The sequence below is a fragment of the Anser anser genome (assembly GCF_964211835.1).
Source record: "Anser anser genome assembly, chromosome: 12".
Taxonomy (NCBI): Eukaryota; Metazoa; Chordata; class Aves; order Anseriformes; family Anatidae; genus Anser; species Anser anser.
Window position 1 is genome coordinate 3,522,393 of NC_139733.1, and position 18,542 is coordinate 3,540,934.

At 44.4% G+C, this 18,542-nt stretch overlaps 1 protein-coding gene across 10 annotated transcripts in view; it reads left to right on the forward strand.

The window, feature by feature from the left end:
* Positions 1–18,542, forward strand: part of FGD3 (FYVE, RhoGEF and PH domain containing 3) — a 115,276-nt gene that overhangs the window by 37,530 nt on the left and 59,204 nt on the right. The window contains exon 1 of one of the 10 annotated variants that reach the window (XM_083795956.1): positions 15,563–15,581. The exons of the other annotated variants lie outside the window; for them this stretch is intronic. The gene's annotated coding sequence lies outside the window, so the exon portion shown is untranslated. Of the gene's footprint in view, positions 1–15,562; positions 15,582–18,542 lie in introns of those variants that run through there. 10 annotated transcript variants of the gene reach the window in all.

The window sequence follows — 18,542 nt, forward strand, 5'->3', positions numbered from 1 at the left end:
ACTCGTGTGTGTATTGTGTGCCTGAAGCCCAGCAGTTGGGATGAATGTGCATTTTTATGTTCGAGGTAGGGTTCGGGAAGAGTAAGAGAATATTTCAAAGTAGGGTTAATCCTCATCCTTTATCCCTCTACAGTTAGGAATGAACTAAAGAGTTCTCTCAAATAGTATGGGAATCTGTTTATTAAATTAACGTGAAATGGGCTTATCTCTAAGCCACTTATTTAGATCTAGAGGGACATGCAAGTCTCAGGCTGTGTGTGTCTGCTGACAGTTTGAACCGTGCCCAGAGAGAAGGGGTGAAATCTGTGGTGTCAGAAGGCAACGTCATACACTGTGTGGATTGGGTAAAAATGTGGTCAGGTGGGGAGAAATATGTCTATTGACTTTAAAGGAAAAAAATGTCAGAGGAGAAGCATTTAAAAAAAAAAATGAATCTATGCGTGTTGGGAGCTTTTTGCAGATGACTTTCTGCTGAAAACAGTGGTGGCTGGCATTTATTTACCTGTTGGCTGAGTTGTCAAATGGAATAAATAGAGGGAAATTGTATAATGTGCTTTTATCACTGACCTCAATTTCATTCACTGCAACTTTGTTTTTTTTTTTCTTTTTTTACTACATCCTGTTGTCTCCATGATATTGCTCATGGTGAGAACCTACATTTAAAGCAGGTAATGTTTTCATCCTTGTGTAATTTGTGCAGTGTTTATGCATCAAAATTCACAGTTCCATGGACAAAAAGGTAGTCATGCTGTGAAAGTGAAGAGTCATCCTGAATGTGACAGCAAGTGTCCCCCCTACCACCAATCCCACGATCTCCTGCGTGAGCCTGTATGGTGTGTAGGTTGCTCAGCTGAGGAAAGTGGGGAAGGGAAAGTGAGGTGCAAGCACACAAGCTGAATGTGTCACCGGTTTATCAACACGGCATCAATGGCTTCAGTGATGAGGCAAAAAGATGACATTAATCTGCTGTTGGGAGAATGATTCCTTTGACAGGTATAGGCAGATCCATTGCTACATGTAAAGTGGTTCCAAATAATGTAAATGCAGGGAAACAGCAGAAGGTTATTCAATATATGAAATGCAGCAGGTGTAACAGTTGTTTCTCTTTAATGTAGAGGAAGTTTGCCTTCAAAAAGAGGATTATCTCAATACCTGCAGAGATAGAGATTTTTTTCCACTGGCAGGGCTAGCAAAGAAAACCTGAAGAAAGGCTTGTCTGCCTTAAAGATTCTCTTATTTTTATCCATCCATGCCAATTATCTTAATAACAAGTCAAAATAATAAGTTCTTTCCAGTCTACAAAAATCTGTATTGCCCATGTCCTTTGGACACAGAAGGTTATTTTCTTGGAAAGGTGTTTGTGCATTGTGCTCTGGGTGTGATTGGCTAGAGATTAACTTTCCAGTCCGTGCTTGCTGAACTCTTATCAGTTAAACCAGTTAAACTCTGGACTTGCTCACCATTTGGGAGTACTTAAAGGGAATGGCAGGAATGCACGCTGTGGTTGGGATGATGTTCGGGATCTGAAAGGTAAGTGTGGTCTTTGGCTGCGTGTCAGGGCGCGGGGTGCTCAGCGGGCAATAGCTGCTATTGCAGCCAGAAGATATTACAGGGCAGCTGTCTGCAAATTGCAGAATGTTAGCCCCAAATGAGTTCCACACTGCCAGATCTGCTGAGCTTCTGGGCCAAATTTTGACTAGGGACGTCATCATGGAGGAAGAGTTCAGATGCATCTTTTGGAGAGTTGAATTAAACATAACTTTGCCACAGGTTTACTTGTAATAATAGTACAAATTAGATTGAATGAGTGAATGGGCTAACAATAGCCACCTAAGGGTACCAGATTTCATGTTTTCATTAATCCCTGGACAATCGAGCTTCATTCATATTGAGTTTTCTACCTCACTACTTACTGTTCCTCAACACAGTGATGCGTAATGTAGGCAACTGGGTTTTGCAAGTCAGTATTTGTTTCTTGCAATGATAAAATATTGTTTTCTTGTTTATCCTCCTCTGATCATTCCACTATGAATACTTTCTTTGGTGGTATAGATTACATTGCTTTCAAGCTTGGTAATTGCATCATCTTCAATGTGCAGGAAAATTTAAGCCATTGTCCATCCAGTGAGGACTGTCTGCTGATGAATAGCTGCATTCTCTGGTACTCAAACTCGCTCCAATTCATCTGTGAAGAATTGGATTTGGGATGTTAATTATCCAGACAAATCAGCAATTGGTTTAAAGCATTGTTAAGGACAAAGCAAAGGATAAATAGCTTCTGCAAAATATGGCATTGTGAAATGGTACTGATACTAGTTACTGCGATTTGTCTGTGTGCCTCTGAAAGCCTTGCGCAGAAACACAAGCTTAACTTTTTGAGATAATTATCAATAGTGAATACTAACCTATTTCTATCTCTATGTTAAAAGACAAAAGAGAAATTCATTACGTGCTCTGGAAAAATAAACAAACAAAGGCAAACTAATTCAAACTTTGGCAGTCCTTCTCCAAAGTTTCATAGATTTCCAGGTTCGTGGTTTTATGCTATACAAGAAATGTTTGCAAGGCGGGGATCCAGTCCTGAGAGCAGCTGTGTTGAAGTGAACTGCATGTTGGAAGAAGTTTGGGAGTCAGACTGGGGGGAATGAGGATGTGTGCATATATGTATGTATGTACGTACATTTAAGCTACAGTAATGACAGGAGTGATCCAGCTCACAAATTTATTCTGCTGTAGAAAGTTTGTGAGAAAGGAGGTGAATGCCCATATAAAATAGATTTGTGACCTTATGAATAGTATGTTACGCTCATTTGTAGATAATGAACTCATTCTTGTTTGAGGCATATTTCCTAACGTAAGAATAACCTTGAAAGTTTGTTCATCTAAGAAATTGATGCAAATGGTTATGTGATATATGCAAGATCTTTTGGTTGTGGATGAGTGCTGCTTATAAGAGAGTTTTACCTTTGCTTAGTGAGACTTGCCTCTGCTCAGTTCATAGAAGAAACGTTTATCTTTATTAGAAAACAGAACATTTCAAAAATCTCTAGGAATGAATTTTCTTTCCAATTTTAACCTCTGAGTCAAGTGAGAAAATAGAATTAATGCTGCTTCTGTATGTTACCACCTCTCTGTTTAGTTCCACAGTGGTTAATGGGTGAGCTGCTAGCCTGCCCCAATTTTGAGATAAAACGTGTCAGTTTGAGGTTGCCTGTTCTCTGTGATCACCCAGGCAGCGATGGCAGGTTTTCCGAGGAGGCAGTAATTTGTTAAGCTGCAGTGACGGGGGCACCCATACTCTGAGTGAGTTTTTGAATGAATCCAAGTTTTGCTGGTGCTCTGTCCTGCTTGGAGTCAACATCCGAGGGGGGAGGAAGCTGGTTGTTTTTCTTGGTGGTAAATCTTTGCCTGTGTTTCTTCCTGTCGCTTGCTGACTTCTGGAGCTCTTATTGCTGATACCCATCGTATGATGCAAATTTAGATAGAATATGGGTTTGGACATAATGAAAATGGAATGGAAAAAATTATTTACTGCTCAGTAGGTGGTACCATATTGGGGTGACTGTCTGTACCTCTGTAAAATGGTGTGAAGTGCAAATTGAAATACTCAATTTTTACAGCCATCTTGCAAAGGAAAATAAAGGTCATCAGTTAAGATTAGATAGGTTCTTACCTACTTTGCCATTCTGCTAGTCATAGGCTGACCTTCCTTCACAGTCCTCAGAGTCTGATATCCTGTTAAAGCTTGTAGTCGTTACTGCTTAACACCGGGGCTGAGTGTTTCCAAAGCATTGTCTGCTTATTCCAGAGAGCTCCCAACCCTGTGGTCTCCTTCCTTCCTCAAAAAAGGGAGAAAAATTAATCACAGTAGGGACAGAAATGGAGCTTCAGTCCAAGCTAGAATAGATTTCTTGACCCCTGTGCTCCAGATTCTCCCTGTTGCCACTGCTGACTCCTGATCACAGGGAGGACCACGGGGTCAAGTCTGTGTGTGTGGATCCATTCCTCACTTCCCAGCACAGCACAAGCTCTTTAAGTATTGCACAGTGAGTCAGCCAAGGTAGGAACAAGTGTCCTCACCGTGCCTCTGCGCTTACTGCTGCAAATGGGCCACGGGGATGGGTTGCAGTGTGTGTGCAGTGTGTTGGGGCACGCTGAAAAAGGCTTACTCCAGTCCTTGTATGGCTTTTCTCTGTCCTAGTGGGTTTTCATTCCCAAGGGCAGGACTTCTAGCCTTTTATCCGTCTGTGAAATGTCATGGAATGCCTGTGGTGTGGTGTAACTAATAATGGTGATGGTGGTCTCGCGAGGCAGGATGCCTCCCTGGGGAGAGCAGAGCTCCTGCCCCCACTGTTCCCTGTCCTTGAGGGCCAGATGGTGGTGACTTAATCGACTTCTTTGCATCCTCTTTGAACACCAAAGCTACATGATCTGGCAGTCTTGTTACTTCATATGCAGATGTTATGAGTCCTGCAATCGGCCTTTCAGGTGATTTTTTTTAAAATGTTTAAAAATTGTATTTTTTTCCAAATGCCAAAACCCAGTAATTTTAATTTAACGTTATAATTTGTGTCTCCAACATATCACTGAATAAATTGGGATTTTATGCCCTTAAATATAATTCCAGTTTAAGTTTTGTGTTCGCAGAAGCTAACTTAGTGTTAAGGCTCTAGCTTTTATATTTGTAATTCTGAAATGTTATGAAATAAAAAATATGTAATTCTATAAAGAATGAGAAGCCCAAGCTTATAATGCACTTTAGAATATGTGATAAACGGAATTGAAAAGTTGATATATAAAAAACACCTTTATGTAGTTTTCACAGTTAGAATGAATTTCTTGATTTAACTGAAACCTAACGAGATGATCTTGGAGGTCTTTCCAACCTTAATGATTCTATGATTCTGACCACTGTAGTTCCATCACCAAATGAAAGCACTGAACTGAAGTATTTGGGGAACCTCTGCGGTTGGGTCACTTACTTTGAGAAGTACGTGTGTATACTATGCATGCTAAAATTCTGATAGTACGTAGTGGTTTTAGATGACATTTAAAGAATTCTAAGTTTACCAAAACATTTATTGGAATCTACTAATTACAACTTGTCAGGGTAGAGAATAACTGTTCGTTAACACAGTGTGTGTGTGTTACACCTAAGTCAGTCGCACTTTTCTTTTCCTTTTCCAATCTGTATCCTTGTTCCAGAAGATGGTAGATGGATTTAGTTTTTCTCTATTGTAGATCTTGTGCTCCGTGCCATTCTCTTAAGATAAGTCTGTTGTGTTTATTTTCATAACACTTACCTTTGGTGAAGCCGTATTACTTTTCCTGTTTTATACCTAGAAACGGAGCTGCACAAAAGGATTAACTCCAGAGAGTGAATTTGTCCTGGGATATGTGCATTGTCACGGAGAACTCTGTCCTGAAGATGAAGGCCGTGATGGTTGAAGCCAGCATTAGGAGATTATCTCAGAAGCAGCTGTCCGGGAGGGTGAGGAACAGCACGGGCTGCAGCTGCTCCTCAGGGCTGGCTCGTGGTGTAGGCTGGGGAGCGTCAGGCAGATGCCGTGGAGTCAGGGTGGGCCTTCAGGCTCTGTCCTGGAAAAGAAGCATAACTGTGGTGTCAGAGGAAAAGGGAGGAAGGAAAACCCTTGTGTGTGTGTGAGGCCTGTGCCGTAGGGAAGAAGGGCCTGTAAGTTAGGGGAAAAGCAAAGTCACCTTGCCTTTTTGTGCATCGGGAGAGCCATAGATGGCTGTTTGTGGTGAGGAGAAAGTACAGCTACAGCCATTTCTAAACAGTCAATCGGGAAATCGCCCTCAGTGACTCTTGGTAAGGAGCATTCCGCAGATCACGCTGACCTGAAGAATATGACAGAGCCCAGGATGCCCTGTTTGTTTTCTTTCTGAAGCACTGTGGTTTAGGGCACAGGCATAAATCCCCTCTCATCTGTGACTGGAAAATCAGAGACATTAACTGGGACTTTTTCCATTTGTCTCTAGTTTTATTCCAGTTCTTTTGTCAGTGACCATGCGTCCTTCAATGAACAAAATACAAGATAGGTGGTTCAAGCTCTTCAGGATCATTAGTGCAAATGAGCTCTTAAATTAAAAAAACACCTCAAACCGATTATTTTGCTTGGTGGTGACGGCTTTTCCTCTGTCCCAGCCCATAGCAGTACCTTCCCAGAGCTTTTCCATTCTGGAGCACGGCTTCAGCTGAATGAGCGTGGAGCTGGCGGTTTGCCACCATGAGGTCTGCCATGGCTGTGGGACTGCCGGCAGCTCAGACAAGGGAGCTCTGACAGGAGAGCTGACCATGTCCATTTAACCCATGGAAATCTTCTTGGTGGCTGTCCCCTTCGTTCTTGGCTTTCTGCAGAGAGAACTGTCACTGCCTAGCACAGGAGGCGGAAGGACGTCGCCAGTGCAGTTGGTGTGTGTTTATGGAGGCTGGATTTGGAGACAGGGTGGTGAAGCCTGAGCTCTGAGCTTCTCTAGTTGGCCCCAGTTTATTTACAAGCACAGTCACATTGCTTAAGGTGTTTTCTGAGCGCTAACTTTGTTTGGTGACAAGAAATGTGTTTTTTCATGTTTCTTTTTTCACACAGACCTCTGGTGGCACTGGGCAGTGCTGGGTGAGCAGCCGTGCCGCAAGCTGGCCTCCTCCACTTCTGGGGCTGTGGGAGCAGGCTGGGCTGGGGCAAACGCAAGGCCATCATCGGGCATCATTGCAGTTTGCCTGTGTGCTTTTTCCTCTTTTTTATTATTACTGCTGTCTTGTGAAGGGATTTTGAGGTCTCGCTGATGCTGAGCAGTATGCTTCTAAGGAAGCAGAAGGTGTGCCATGGAATTTGAAGGGGTACAGGTATATGTTAGTATTTATTGCTTGAAGCTAGCTAGTTTGTTCACCTTAGGTGTGAAATTATGGTTCTAAAAGGTAGCTCATTCAAAGGTGTTTTTCCTTGTGATGTGATATTTGCAGCAGTTTAGGCTAACCAGAGCCTATAGATGACAATATAGCTGATTAAGAAACAACACAACAGCAACAAAATACATTTAACCATAACCCCTTCTAAGGAATTGATACAATTGTGACAATATAAATAAATCATACTTTGACTGTCGAGGAATATAAGAGATCAGAATTATAAACTCATTGCAAGTCATTCATTACCTGAACTAAACTTGCAATAATCTTTTTTTCAAATTTTCTTCTACTATGAAAACTCTCTGTATTTTTCTTAACAGCTTCTGAGTTTCTGTAATCAATTTTATTCTGAAGTCATTCCATTGTTTCAGGCATCCTCTCTCCTTAATAACGCAGCTTTGCCAGCAAGCATACATTGTACACATTGAGTATTCTCCATCAATAAAAGGACAATATGGAATAATGAGGCAGAAATTTCATGAAAACCACTAATTATTGAAACAATGACTGCCATACAATAAATGCTACTTTATGCAATATAATTTTAAACACAACTGTTTAGATATATTCTGAGCAACTAACATAGTTTATAATTATCCTTATTGTCTATACACTTATATTTGAAAATGCTAGTTGCCAGTTACATTTCATGTAATGACAGACCAGTCTCTTTCTTAGTTTATTTCAGTATTGAAGACTATCAGTAAGCAAGAGAAAACGTAAATTGTTTCCGTGGTATTAATTTGAATGCACATTTGTGGTAATGATCTGATTCTGAAATTGCAACATGTATATATATTTCTTTAAAATCATTACTAGCACAGCTGTAATCCAATTTGAGATCATTTATGATGTGCTTTTTCTTTAGAACAAAGATTTAGCAGTAAGTCACAACAATTTTAGTGTTTGTGATTTACAGAATGTCCTTATGGCTTGTAGCTATGGATTTGATGAAAACGTGGTTATAAATAACAGGAGAAATGAAATGGTTGCTACAGATACAGTAAATTAACTAGAGTTTTGTTGGGAAAACCAACAATAGATCTTTTTACCGTAGCTTTTTTCTGTAGTCCATGTTACAGGCCTTTGAGTTGGTGTTAACTTTCTTTGGTGCTTGCCAGGGTGAGATAAATATAAAGGGTGCTTTGTACTATCCTGTCTGCTCTGGGATCCAAAATACTGGAGCCAGTTCAGTGGCTTTCACTCTCTTCCAATTTATTTATCCCTGCCTTGTTTTGGTGGAACACCTTTAACCTCTCTGGGTTCTTCATCCTGCTTGTGCTTGAATCCTTAGAGACAGCAGGTCACGGTGTAAAAAAGCACTTATTTAGGCCAAGAAGATGCAAGTGCAAGCAAAGTAACGCTTTACGCTCAGTTGCTCCATTTGGAAAGTGCAGGATACGCTTGTGTACCTCCTTGGAAAGGGGAGCAGTGTTGAGCTTGACATCAGGAGTGCCCGGTGCAACATGCCTTTGGAACAGTCTGTCAGATCTGTATCTGCTGGGCTGGGCTCTGGTGGAAGCAGAGCGCAGAGCCCGAGGCTGCGTAGTGGTGGTAAGGACTGTTTTCTCTAATCTCTTGTATTTGCTCCAGGAGTGCCGCGGTGTCAGTTCAGTGGGGGTTTGGGATGAGCCTTGTTGCGGGAAGTGGTGCCTTATCTCAACCACTTTGCTTCCATGTGTACATTGAGGGTTTCTCAGCGTACCTGGTGCGAGATAGGTGCGCCTAACGTTGTGTATCTTAAGTCATGTGTCATTGGGTAGGAACTGAGGGAAATCAGGCTCTGCTGTACAAAATGAGCAAGCAGTTCAGCAGTGGGGGGCAGGCCAGTCTGTGGCGAGCGCAGAAGAAAAGACACCTCTGCTCCTGGGGGCTTGGCCCACACTCTGCTGACAGATCAGTATAATAGTATATTTATTCTGGTTAAAGCCCCCATGGAGGCCTAAAGCAGTCACAATGAAACACTTCTTATTTACTGAGTGAGATACTAATGAACAAAATGTTCACACAACCAACGGGTCTTCCATGCAAGAGTTGTCTTCCAGCAGACGAGGGAAGGAGCTGCAGCATTTGCAGACGTGATTGGAGGTTTGCTGATCCCGTTGGCTGAGAAATCGAGGCAGTGGAGCCTGGACCTTTGGTCACCATTGAGGGCTGCCCAGAGTCTCCAAAAGGTGACATCCAGGACCCTGGTAGCTGGACCTCTCCGAGGCTTCCACAGTGGTGGCTGCGCTGCTTCTTAAGGAACTGAGGGTTAGGTAAAGTCTGTCTCAGATATATTTGCTCCAGTAGTACCTGTGAGGGCAATACCCTTGTTTAGTATTGAATCTCACAGGGAGAAAGGCTACCTAAGTGTTTCAGCTTTTAAATGTGTAGCAGTCAAGTATGATGACTTTGTTTGAGGTACCTCAAAGACTCCATGACCCTGTTGTTTTCTGTAAAGGCAGTAAATTTCAAATAGAGAGTTACCAAGCAGCAGTAAGAGCTGAAATATGTTCTCCTTTAATGACTATCATGAACTACTGGACATACATCACTGTGAAATTGTTCTGTATTTTGCAGTGAGCAGCTCTGCTACCAAAATAGCATATCAGTTTAAGAATGCTCTTTACGCTTTTCAGTAATGAGGTTGACATTTCTTAAATTCTTTAGTACGAAGTGGCCGCACCTTATGGTAATGGAGAAGAGCTAGCCCTGCCTGGTAAAGCATAGCTCTCTAGCAAAAACCTGAGCTCTGTTTTACCTACTTTTATTTAGTACCTCAATAGACTTCTGAATGAGCAGAAGATAATTATTGGTTTACTAAAACCAATAAAACATTTCAGGATTTAAAAAAAAAGAAGCCAGTTAATTGGGACGCTGTTGGAGATGCATTATGCTGTCACTAAATCTTAAGCAAAGGATAATTTTTACTCTCCTTATTGGCTAAATGAGAGTTTGCTCATTGTAGTGTGTGCCATTAAAAAGATTCACAAGCACATCAGCAGAGCAGTGTGAAAGAGTCCTGCGTGTTGCTTTTGTCATTAGTAAAAAATGTAATAAGATTCTAGTAACTGAAGAAATACATGAAGCCTTTTTTGGTGGCACAGTGTTAAAAGAAGGCTGGAGTCTTGATGATAGTGAGTAGTGTCTGGCTGTTTTCGAGCTTCTGTATTAGTCTTGTAAATCACTGGAGGGTGGGCAGTGTAACACTTCTCCCTCTGTTTTTCCTTCCCACCGTATAAATAGTGCTGGGAGCTGCAGATCTGCCATCTTTCTCTTTGTTCTAGGAAGAGAATCCCCGAGACAGTAAATCACACAGATGCAGGTAATCTGAGAGGAACAAACCGAAGTGGCTTTGGCTGGGATAATTTGTTTGTGTCTAACCTGTGTAAAATCTCTTCAGATTTGTACAGTAATGGATTGCTCTGGCATTGCGGCTCCTGTGTTCAGGCGGGACAGGTGTGAAGTCCTGGGAGTGTTATTAACTTGAAATATGCTCTTTGATTTGCATAATCAGTGTAATTGTAAATCAGGACTCTTTTCATCGTAATGAAAAACCTGTTCCCTGTCAAGGAAAAACATACTCCGTGTTCATCTGAGAAGGTCTCGGGAGCGCTGGGTTGCTCTGTCTGCCTTCCTCTGTCATGGTTCAGCACCTTCTGCCAGGAGAGGGGCCGTGCTGTAGGCACCTGTGGTCAGTGCGGGCTTGGAGATGGGCAGAATGATGAAATGGTAGCTTTAGCTTAGGAAATCCGTGGTGAAAATGAGTTTGAAGTTGCAGCTACATCCTGTGCTTCACCCTTGGTGACCTTTCAGCCGACGCCTGATGCCGCGGCAGTGCTATGTGGGGTGGTACCTCTGGGGGGGGCAGGTGGTCCCAGGGTAAGCATCCCAGGGATGTATAAAAAACAGCCAGGCTAAAGCTGGAGAACGGAGCTAGACTGAGCTAACAGCCAGAAAAAGGTGGGATGAGAAGTGTGTTTGGGACTGTGAAAGAGGAAGAGGCAGGGAAAGGTAAGCTGAAATGCTGCAGCAGATCGCAGTGGTGGTGTGAGAGAATATTGTAGTATGGGATTGGGAATTAATTGGGGACAGGAGAGCATTATCTTCCATCTTCTTGCAAAAGAGAAAAAGTGGAATGAGGTGTTAGGAGTTAATGACTTGTGTGTTTCATTATACTTGCAATGAAATACCTGAACAAAAATCCAGTTATCCCTTCCTCTTCTGAAGTGGGCCCCTGCAATGCCTTGAGCTGAACTGGGGCATCTGGACCTTGCCTGCTACACGAATTAAGTCGGAAGTCTAGTACTGAAATTACACATGTTGCTTCATGCTTCAGGAGAGAAAAACAAGGCTTGTGTGCACTAAAGAGATGAGCCTGGCTACTCTTCACTTCTTGCCTACTTCTGTGTTGTAGAGGGATGTTGCTTGCCTTCCCTGCTGGCTGCCTGAAGTCCCCAACGTGTGCTGTCCCTGGTAGGGCTTTTGTCCCATGCAGTGTCACTCTAGCTGACATCTGCCCGGGGATGCCTCTCCTTGCATTTGTCACTCTTTATGCTGCAAACTTTACATCAGTTAATCTGGTTTCTTCACTAGATGGAAGAGTCAGGTTTTTTTTCTTCTTCCTTTGATGCCGGTGTCACAGAAAGTTACTGTGCCTATCATTTTGGCCTAGAGTAATTCAATTAAGCCATTCAGAGGGAGAAGTCAGGCAAATGCTTCCTTGAGAAGAGTGAGTTTGTCTTAGCCTTTACTTTTTGCTTTGATAAATCACAAAAAGTTCATAATACTGCCTTCCAGCCGTGGAGATTTATCCTGCAGTGTTACTTTCTATATGCCTGTGTGAAGCGCAGCCTGAGTGTAGATTTTGCGAAACTGTGGCCAGGCTTGAGAATTGACTGAGTAGTCTCCAACACTTGTGTTAGAAATTAAACATCTTTTAAATGGAAAAGCTGTTTCCTGTATCCCTTGCAGGAATTTCAGTTTAAAATTACATGGCCAAAAGTTGGAAATCAAACCTGGTAAGATGTGTACAGATTCTGAAATATGGTGGAAATGCTGTCACAATGCAGAAGTTATGGACAGCCTCCTTTGTCATCAGCTGCGGAGACAAAAGCAAGGGCGAGTGATACTCCCTGGAGGCATACAAAATATAAGTAAAATTAGAAAGAATTATCTGAGGACACATTTGTCCCAAAAGAGCGGCAAAGAGCTCAATAGTCACTGCTTAGCTAACGCTGAGAAGCACCCATTATTTTCCTGTTGCATCAGTCAGGTCATTCGGTGTGTTACAGTTGTAATAGCCCAGATGGCAGGGTTACAGATGCGGGAACAGAAATCAGAGCTAGAAGCTAAGGTACTTGAAATAAGCCACAACAGAGAACACATGACTGCCTAGAAAAGCCCCCCAGACAAAACAAAAAACCCACCAGCCTCCCCCAGACTCCACCTGAACTCCGGCAGCATTCAAGTTCAATTCACCCAGCAGTTTACTAGCCAAGACGTGATTGCATTTGGAGTTTGCTGCTCTGGGGACTTGTACCCATGAGCAGTGCTCGGATAATGCCAGTGCATGGTTAGGAGCTGCGAGGCTGAGTCCGGTGCCTTCCTGCGGGGAGGTTTGGCTGGGCCCCTGTAGGAGGGGAGGTTGGCACCAGGCAGAGTCCTGCAGCTTCCTCGCTGCCCCCACTTATGTAACGGGACGGGGCTGGGATTAAAAGGACAGCAACGTGGTTTTCGTGTCGCTGGTAACCTTAGAAGACCAAGGTAAGCGACTGCTGACTGTGATACCGCATCCTGTTTCATACAGGAAAAGAAAATATTTTTGTGTTTGGGTTTTAACATGCCTATTGTTAGTTCTGACAGGGGAATGTGCTCTGTGGTGCCTTACTTTGGTTTCTTTCTTATTTTCCTTTTAAGCAAGCATATTTTTATTCTGTTTATGGCTGTTCTCAGCATGGTTTCTCTGGTCACTACTTCCATTCCTGCAGCCTCTTTTAATCGCCAGTGTCAGGAACCAGCCCTGCTCCCTTTTCCCTGCTGATTTTCTCCCTTGGTCTCCTCTTCGGGGAGGGTTGGCTTGGCAGCTGCTATAAAACTACTGCTTTTTTTGCTAGGGAAAAATGGCCTTCCACGTGGTTAATGATAGATTCAGCTTACTTGTCCTGGAAAGTAGTTTAAAGTTTCTGTCTGCTGTGAGTTGACTTGATTCTGTTACACCCCAGCAGATATTGTCCTTCAGCTGTGGTGTGCATGTGAAATATCCAGACAGTCCTTTAAGAGCCCTGGCGTGGAGCTGGCTGCAGACGGGATGACGGCCAGTTGTATTCGAAGCAAAAGAAAAAGCCCCAAACTATCAATGAGTGCCTGGTGGGTTCTGTTGTCTCCTCTTTTCCTTTCCCCGCTGTGGGGCTGTGTGTAAGGACTTTCCAGCAGCTGGATGTCTGAGATGTGCTTGTGCTTTTGCCTTTTCTTTTCCTTGTCACGTAATGAGAGTGAAGATAGCAGTAGGGATTCGCTGTACACCCCTACTTGGAGGAGTGCTGTAGTAGAGAATTATATATGAAGCTCCTTATTTCTGTCATTTGAAGATTTTCTCCTGACATATATAAATATAATTTATAATACGTGTATATATATAAAAGCAGAGCAAACACTTATCTGTAAGAATCACTTCTCTGGTCAATATCTGATAGGTGTCTGTCAGCTTACCGTGTCTGTGGGAGGAGACGCAGTGCCCGTCATCCTGCAGCTGCTTACTGTGTTGAACTCACAGTGTGATTGGTAATTCTTGCTGCTCAAATTTGGGTCTGGGCAGTGAGGTTTTTTAACTTATGTACAGAAAGCAAAATGAGCGCGGTGCTGTAGTGCCCTGTCAGGACAGGGGAGAGTGGGATGAGAAGTATTTTAATGTGATGAGTGATACAAGTCTGTTGAAAAGCTAATTCTGATGGTGTCTTTAAAGCAGTTGTGGAGGAATCCCTGGCTGTGTCATCAAGTGTGAAATGTCCCAGAGGAAGAGGTCTCAAGTGACATTGCACGGGCACCTCGATTCACTGTTGTTCTGGATGTGGAAATAAAAACAGCGCTGTAATGAGCGATAGGGTGACGGTACTGAAATGAGCTTGTAAAAACAGAGAAGCACTGGAAAAGGTTATAAATCAACACGGAAATCTCATCCTCTCCTGAAGAGAATAATGAAATATTCAGTGCCCAGACAAGTACCATTAATTTCAATGAATTTCATACCTACCTGCATTTGTGGATCTTCAGGATGGGCGTGTATTGTAGCTCTGCTTAGTGAGTTAGTTTTAGGACTGATACTTCTACAACAATTGGCCTTTGGAAGTGCTTTAGAGAACAACAAAAAGTCAGAGCTAAAAACTGATTCCTCAGAAACATCTATTTGGATTCAGATGATGAAAGGCAAGGAGCATAAACTGTGTGCCAGTGCCAGTGAAGCATAGCCTTGAATTATTTGGGTTAGCATGCAGTAATTTGCTTTAAAACAATCTGATTATGTTAAAGGTGGGAAATCTCCGTGTAAATTTATGTGACACTGTGACAGTGATGTTCAGTTGTGACCCTCAGGAAGCTACAGAAATGTCTGTTCGAGGAACCATCCTCACCCAAGGCATTTAAAAGTTGTCAGAGCAAGAGAGAAGTCTGCCAAATCCCAGAGCAGATATGCTGTGGCAATACAGGTCCGGGGGTTATTGGTCCTTCCTGTGCTTTATATGCACAAATTTGTTTATTTTAGCTGGTTTGTTCCTTCTGGGAGAAGATCGACTTTCTTCTGGGTATATTGCTGTGTGGTTGTAAGTTGAACCGAATCTACCAGATTTCTCACAGCCCTCCTCAGACACTGAACAATTTGGTGTGGTTTACATCTCCGTGCTTTCCTCATAAGGACACAGCATATCATTTCCCAAGATAGGGCTGTGCTGGAGGAGCTGTGACCAGAGGGAGGGGGAGAGAGAGAGGGCTGAAAATTTTCAGGACTTAGGAAAATCTTTTAACCAGCTCTGTCCCTGCTGCCTTACATTCCCTGTCATTTCCGTGGGCAGTTTCCCAGCAGATGTAATGCCTTTATGGTCAGAAAGCTCTTCAGACACCTCATTCAACCCTTCTGGGGAGGTTACGTGTGAGTGCACCTGGGGCAGTGCCGCTGTGCCGTCCATGCAGAGAAGCCGTCTCAGAGTTTCAGAGCTGAGAACTGGGATTTCTTGGTTTCCGTGGCATGTTACTGCACTTAACCACGCTTGCCTTGATACCGAACTGTACCTAAACAGAAAGCGTTTTAAGGAGATCTGGCTTTATCTTCTTTTCTACTTAGAAAGATTCAGGATTCTAAAACATCTGCATCCTGCGTATTGTGTTTCAGACACGTATGAAACTTAAAACCAAGGAGCCCGTTTCTGCAGACTTGCAGCAATCTCCTTTAACTTGTGCCCAGTAAAGCTCCTCGGTTCGTGCTTGCCACGTTTGTGTTCTTTGAGTCACCTAACCACACTGGTCGTAGGAAGTGGGGTGGGGGAGGCCAGTTCCTGTGAGCATGGCATGGTGAGCCGTGAAATGAGAGCTGCAGAAGGAACCGTTCTCCCTTTTTTTTTTTGGATGTCCTGTAGGCTGAGCAAGTAAGAAAAATGTGGGTGTCTCTGCTCAAATACAAGTAAGTGATCTATGTCTCTATCTTGATAGAAAACTGCAATCCATGCCAAATTCTTGCCTGCTTTCAAACACAGTGTCGTCTTGTTTGTTTCTGTTTCTGAAAGCTTACAGTGAGAGCTTTGCTGTCACTCTTTTTACTTTCTGGCATGCCAGACAAATAGATGTCATGAGAAATAACCGTCGTGAAGTCACCGAGCTTGACAGAAGGGCACGCGTGTGGCCCTGCAGTGTGGCTGCAAGCCGTGCCGTCGGCACCGCGAGGCTCTGCTGGCCTGGTGCGTGGGTCCTGGGCAGGGGGAAAGAGGGTTTTGGGTGGGTTTGAGGAGGATGCTGGAGTTTACCAAGCAGGGCAACAGGGAAAGGAAGGGCATGCCAGATGGCAGCGTGGGGAAAGACTCAGCAGGAGCTGGTGTGGGGCAGGGCACCATGTGAAGTTGGAGAGAGGAGGAAAAACTTTGTGGGGGCAGGCTTTGGGGCTGGGAGCACTTTGGGGACGGCATTGGGCATTTTGTAACTGGCTGTAAGAGGTGGGGTAGTGTTCTGCCCTTGCTAGAGGGGACGTCTTTCTTTTGATTTGCAAGACCAGTTTCTTTACAGTGTGTTGTACCTAAGGCTCAAAAGACTGGGTTTCCATACAGTGTAGCAAGTGCTTTAGCTTCTCTGAGCAAGTCCTTACACAGCTGTGTCTGTAACGCTGCCTGGGCACAAAGGACAAAGTATTATCCCACTCGACAGGTTCCTGCTGACACAGGGAAGGCGTAATCAGCACCGTTTAATTTGTGACAGAGTTCCTCTTAGCAAGGTTTTCTCATTCAGAGGCATGCATTAGCTCTGCCCTTGAAGCACTTTGCTCTCTAGCAGTGGGTTTCTGCCTTAAGAACACCACCAGCCTCTCCTCCTTGAAAGGCTTTTGCTAAAGAAGGAAGGGAGAGAGAGAGAAAGTTCACTATTGGAGACAGCGCTAGGGAATGCCCGAGTGGGTGGCTCAGTTGAAAACAGAGATGCTTGAACTGGGAATAATGAAAACCTGCTAGAGGAGGTTAGAGGTACATCCTGTGGGCTCAGTTTGTAGCCAGGCCTAGGGAAGGGCCAAGAGTAAGATGTCTAGATAAGGAGAGCAGTTTTCAAAATAACTCCAGAGGTTAACAGTTGAGAGTTGTTGTTGTGAGCGTTATCGTTATCATTATTTATAATTATTATTTATCATTATTATTATTGTTATTAAATCTGCTCAGTGCTGGGCACACAGTTGTCCAGACTCCCGTTAGCTGCAGAGCCCCCTGTTGCCATCACGTATGTTCTGCTTTGTCTTCGTGTTTTTTTTCTGCAGTCAGTTTTTAGCCAGACCGGTGATGGTTGCTTACCCACTTGATGTGCATGGAGCATATAGCAGACAGCATCAGAAGTGGAGTCCTCGCTGCTAGGGCCATCTCTGGGTGTCACAGCCAGCTTCTCCCGGGAATAGTTGCCCTTTTATATATATGCTTGAAGAAAGAACAGGGAATCACATGTTCCTGTGCTCTTAGAGCTGGACTGGGTGGATCACAAATACACTGTTGCCTCTTGGAGCTACTGACTTCACTGATGTTACAGATGGCCCAAATCAGCAAAATAGTAGGAAACTGGAAGCTCCCATTGCTTGGCCACCTTGTGGGCGATCCCAGTGGATGACCATAGTGACAGCAGCCCCAGGAAGCCCTTGCAGTTGTTGCCAAGGCCATTTTCTCTTCCTTCGATCCATCAGGGAGATGCCCCAGGAGCAGCGGCTGGAGCTGTGGGGCAGCCGGGGCACCGGAGGGTCCCCTCTGGGACCCCCAGAGCAGCTCTGCCTTCCTGCCAGCCCTTCCCAGGCATCCGTGCCTGCTGCCTGAGCTGGGCTCACCGCTGGGCTGCAGCAGCAGCAGGGTTTGGTTTGCCTCGGGGTGTGCCCAGGAGCAGCTCTGGTAGCTGCGCTTGGGTGCTTCGGGCATGGCAGGGGCTGGAGCAGGCTTTGTTTTACAGTGTGACATCAGAGTCTGGAACAAAGTCACGTTCATCTTTCTGGATGTCTGGAAAAATCCCCCGATGGTATTAATTCTCAGTGAAGGCGAACTTTTAAAGTAGGTGTTGTTTATCAGTGCCTTTCTGGTGTGTTTAGTCTGCAGAGCCTTCCTCTGTAAGTCCTGCATCTGTCATCCCTTCTAACCCTTGCGCCTTCCCCGTGCCTCGCCTGGGAGAGCAGGGGGGGCTGCTGGCTGAGGTCACAGCTCCCCTTCTTTCAGCTGGACGCCACCAAGCTCTCCGGATCAGCATGAGGACTGGGTGAGAAGCCCCCAAGCAGCACGCTGGGACACGTGGTGCCAGCCCCCCGCTCACTGCCCAGCTTGCTGCAGGAGATGCAAACTAGCTGCTGATCTGGCGTTCCTGGGTCTTGCTGCTGGCCATCACAGCCCTCCAGGAAACTGATTATTTTAACCTGGGAGTGTCTTTTTGTGCTACAAAACTTTTTTGGAGAAGTAGAATTAAAATATGCTGCAAATTAAATTATTTTTTTTCTTGAGAATCAAGGCGTTATCTCTGGAAAGCACAGCCTTTGTCATTTTCTGCTTGGATTGGTTTTGAAGTGGGAAATTGTCAGCAGCATTGTTCATGCGAGTAAATTACAAATAAGCCACCAAGTACTTGCTCATAAACACGGTAGAGACGCTAGGACTGGGCACAGCATGGCTGAGGCTTTTTGGCCAAATTTGGTTTGTTTGGAAGCGCACGGTCAGGCTTTTTGCACCCTGTGCTTGGGGCTGTCACAGGTCCCCAGGCATCTCGTGGCAGGGCATGGGGGGAGCGGTGGTTTGCAGTCGGCAGCGTTTTGTCGGGTTTGGGGACACCCGGGCACTCTTCTGGTACACGCACAGGCCTGCACGTACCGGCACGCTCCCCAGGTGCTCACCTGGACGCTGCTCCAGCCCGGAGCGCGCTTTCACAA